General features: G+C 37.5%; 1 pseudogene; it reads left to right on the top strand.

Annotated features, from left to right (window-relative positions):
* The first annotated feature begins 510 nt into the window (after positions 1-510).
* LOC141211855 (uncharacterized) lies at positions 511-1878 on the top strand (annotated as a pseudogene).
* The last annotated feature ends 2355 nt before the right edge of the window (positions 1879-4233 follow it).

Below are 4233 nucleotides of genomic sequence, written 5' to 3' on the forward strand. Positions count from 1 at the left end.
ACCTCCTGGATATGGCCCATACTGTTTTCGAATTCATGGACAGATCTATCATCGAACAGGCATACTGCATCCAGCTGACGAAGAACCACCTAAATTTGCACAACTTTACATACTAGATACCACCCACGCTAATGAACAACGACTGCAATGTAAAGAAAATGAAAAATGTCATCCTACTTTAATGATCATTATTGCTGATCTAATGCAAACACAAAATCCTTTCACTGCTGCCTATAGAATGCTACACGATGTGGAAGAACAAGAGACGATCAAAGCTCTACAAAATGGAACTGTCATGCCAAACATCACAATGGCTATTAAACGAGATTGGACTCAAGATCCCAGACGATACAATAAACCAACTGTGAGTGAAGTGGCAGTCGTCTTTCAGAATGATGTGAGCCTCCCTTCCATATAGACATCTTAATTCATTTAAAACCTGATCCACAAAACCCTCTGGCTCCAAAAACACAAAGAATCAGTATTCTGCATAGTAATTTAGATGCTCTGATGTATCCTATCTTTTTCCTTTATGGAGAACAATGCTGGCATGACGCTCTAAAACACCAAGGAGATAGTAAACGAAGGATTACCCAACTACAGTTTTACAGCTATGCTTTATCAGTAAGAAAGGATTTTAATCCACTACTAAATGGAGGTAAACTAACACAACAATATTTGGTTGATGCATATGTCAAAATCGAAGCTAATAGACTACATTAGGTTCAAATGCATCAAAAAGATCTCAAAGTAGAAGATTATTGCTTGCTACAAGAACATTTACTCAACAAATCTATTGAAAAGGGCATCCCCATTGGAAAAACTGTCATTTTACCATCTTCCTTCGAAGGCAGTGCACGAAATATGCAGCAGCGGTATCAGGATGCTATGGCTATCGTTACCAAATATGGTCGCCCTGATCTCTTTGTCACCATGACGTGTAATCCAAAGTGGAGGGAAATTACTGAAAATTTACAACAGTGGCAACGTGTTGAACATCGCTTAGACTTAGTTGCACGGGTCTTTAAAATTAAACTTGAATCCCTGTTATCTGACATCAACAATGGATTATTTGGACACGTCTGTGCTATTGTCCATGTCATCGAGTTTCAAAAGCGTGGCCTGCCACATGCACATATTTTAATCATACTTGACAAAAATTTGAAAATCAGAACTGAATAAGACATAGACAATATTGTGTGGGCTGAAATTCCTGACAAGACAACATACCCTCAGCTCCACAACATTGTTCTGACAAACATGATTCACGGTCCCTGTGGTGAAGCTAATCCTAACTGTCCATGTATGGATCATGGACACTGCACCAAAGGATTTCAAAAAGAATTTCAACAAAATACCTCTAAAGAAATGGATGGCTATCCAATTTACTGCAGAAAAGTTGGCACTACATATCAACATAATTCTAAAACAATTGACAATTCATGGGTTGTCCCATATAACCCATATTTGCTAAAAAAATACAACTGCCATATTAATGTGGAAATTTGTGCTAGCATCCAAAGTGTGAAGTATTTGTTTAAATATGTATGTAAAGGACATGACAAGGCTAATATTCAAATAGCTCAAACACAACTCCAACATGATGAGACAAATCAATTTGTTGATTTACGATACGTCAGTGCACCCGAAGCTGCATGGAGAATCTTTGCTTTTCCTATGCATAGACAATCTCATGCACTTATTCGCCTTGCAGTACATCTACCTAACTCTCAGGCACTATATTTTCATCAAGATGAGCCCATTGACAACATACAACAAAAACTACTTCAAAATTCAACACTCATGGCGTACTTTAACCTTAATAAGATCGACCCTAATGCAGATCAATATTATTACAGAAACATTCCAGAACATTAAATTTGGAAACATGGCATATGGGAACACAGAAAGAAAAGAGGCCACACTGTAATAGGAAGAATGTATACAGTTAGTGTGAAAGACCAAGAATGCCATTATTTACGTTTTTTGTTATTACATGTAAAAGGAGCAACAAGTTTTCAGGACCTTAAATCTGTCAACGGTATTACACATGAAACCTTTCGAGATGCTGCCTTAGCACTTGGATTATTAATAGATGATAGTGTCTGGAGAAATACTATACTAGATGCAACTGTTCTGAACATGCCTACACAACTTTGGGAGATGTTCGCTTACATCTGTATTTTTGGAACAACTACAAATCCAATAGAATTGTGGAAGGAATTTAAGCAGCATTTCATACAAGACTACTGTTTACCGATACCACAACAACAGTGAACTGTGTATCAATTGTGAAAGCTATGCTATGAAAGATGTTCAAGATGTGCTAATACAACCCCTGGCAAAAATTATGGAATCACCGGGCTCGGAGGATGTTCATTCAGTTGTTTAATGTTGTTGAAAAAAAGCAGATCACAGACATGGCACAAAACTAATGTCATTTCAAATGGCAACTTTATGGCTTTAAGAAACACTAAAAGAAATCAAGATAAAAATGTGGTACTCAGTAAGATTAATTTTTTTCAGACCAAGCAGAGGGAAAAAAATATGGAATCACTCAATTCTGAGGAACAAATTATGGAATCATGAAAAACAAACACACAAAAGAACACTCCAATACATCACTAGTATTTTGTTGCACCACCTCTGGCTTTAATAACAGCTTGCAGTCTCTGAGGCATGGACTTAATGAGTGACAAACAGTACTCTTCATCAATCTGGCTCCAACTTTCTCTTGTCATGGACCATTTTCTTCAACTTCCACCAAAGATTTTTAATTGGATTGAGATCCGGACTATTTGCAGGCCATGACAAGACCTTATGTGTCTTCTTTCAAGGAATGTTTTCACAGCTTTTGCTCTATGGAAGGATGCATAATCATCTTTAAAAATGATGTCATCATCCCCAAACATCCTTTCAATTGATGGGATAAGAGAACTGTCCAAATATCAATGTAAACTTGGGCATTTATTGATAATGTAATGACAGCCATTTACCCAGTACCTTTACCTGACATGCAGCCCCATATCATCAATGACTGGGGAAATTTGCATGTTCTCTTCATGCAGTCATCTTTATAAATCTCATTGGAACGGCACCAAACAAAAGTTCCAGCATCATCACCCTGCCCAATGCAGATTCGCGATTCATCACTGAATATGACTTTTATCCAGTCATCCACAGTCCACGATTGCTTTTCCTTAGCCCATTGTAACCTTGTTTTTTTCTGTTTAGGTGTTAATGATGGCTTTTGTTTAGCTTTTCTGTATGTAAATCCCATTTCCTTTAGGCGGTTTCTTACAGTTCGGTCACAGACATTGACTCCAGTTTCCTCCCATTCGTTCCTCATTTGTTTTGTCGTGCATTTCCTGTTTTGGAGACATATTGCTTTAAGTTTCCGGTCTTGATGCTTTGATGTCTTCCTTGGTCTACCAGTATGTTTGCCTTTAAAACCTTCCCATGTTGTTTGTATTTGGTCCAGATTTTAGACACAGCTGACTGTGAACAACCAACATCTTTTGCCACATTGCGTGATGATTTACCTTCTTTTAAGAGTTTGATAATCCTCTCCTTTGTTTCAATTGACATCTCTTGTCTTGGAGCCATGATTCATGTCAGTCCACTTGGTGCATCAGCTCTTCAAGGTGTGATCACTCCTTTTTAGATGTAGACTAACGAGCAGATGTAATTTGATGCAGGTGTTAGTTTTGGAAATGAAAATTTACAGGGTGATTCCATAATTTTTTCCTCAGAATTGAGTGATTCCATGATTTTTTCCCTCTGCTTGGTCTGAAAAAAATTACTCTTACTGAGTACCACATTTTAAATCTTGAGCGTTTCTTAAAGCCCTAAATTTGTCATTTGAAATGACTTTAGTTTTGTGCCATGTCTGTGATCTGCTTTTTTTCAACAACATTAAACAATTGAATGAACATCCTCCGAGCCCGGTGATTCCATAATTTTTGCCAGGGGTTGTAATACATGGCAAGTCTATTTGGATTTTAATTTACCATGCCCTGCAACAAACATACGCCAGCCTCAAGAAGACTATGATAAAGACTATGAATTAGCTATAGCTACTGAGATGAAAAAAACTCTTAATCCTGAACAACTGTTGGCTTTCAATGCCATTGTGGATGCTCTACAAGACAACACGTAGACACCTAAGTGTTTCTTTATTGATGGTCCAGGTGGCAGTGGAAAAACCTACTTATACCATCTACTTATACATTA

This window comes from Phyllobates terribilis, unplaced genomic scaffold, assembly GCF_046119375.1.
Source record: "Phyllobates terribilis strain yellow unplaced genomic scaffold, ASM4611937v1 Scaffold_1__5_contigs__length_1240528914, whole genome shotgun sequence".
Taxonomy (NCBI): Eukaryota; Metazoa; Chordata; class Amphibia; order Anura; family Dendrobatidae; genus Phyllobates; species Phyllobates terribilis.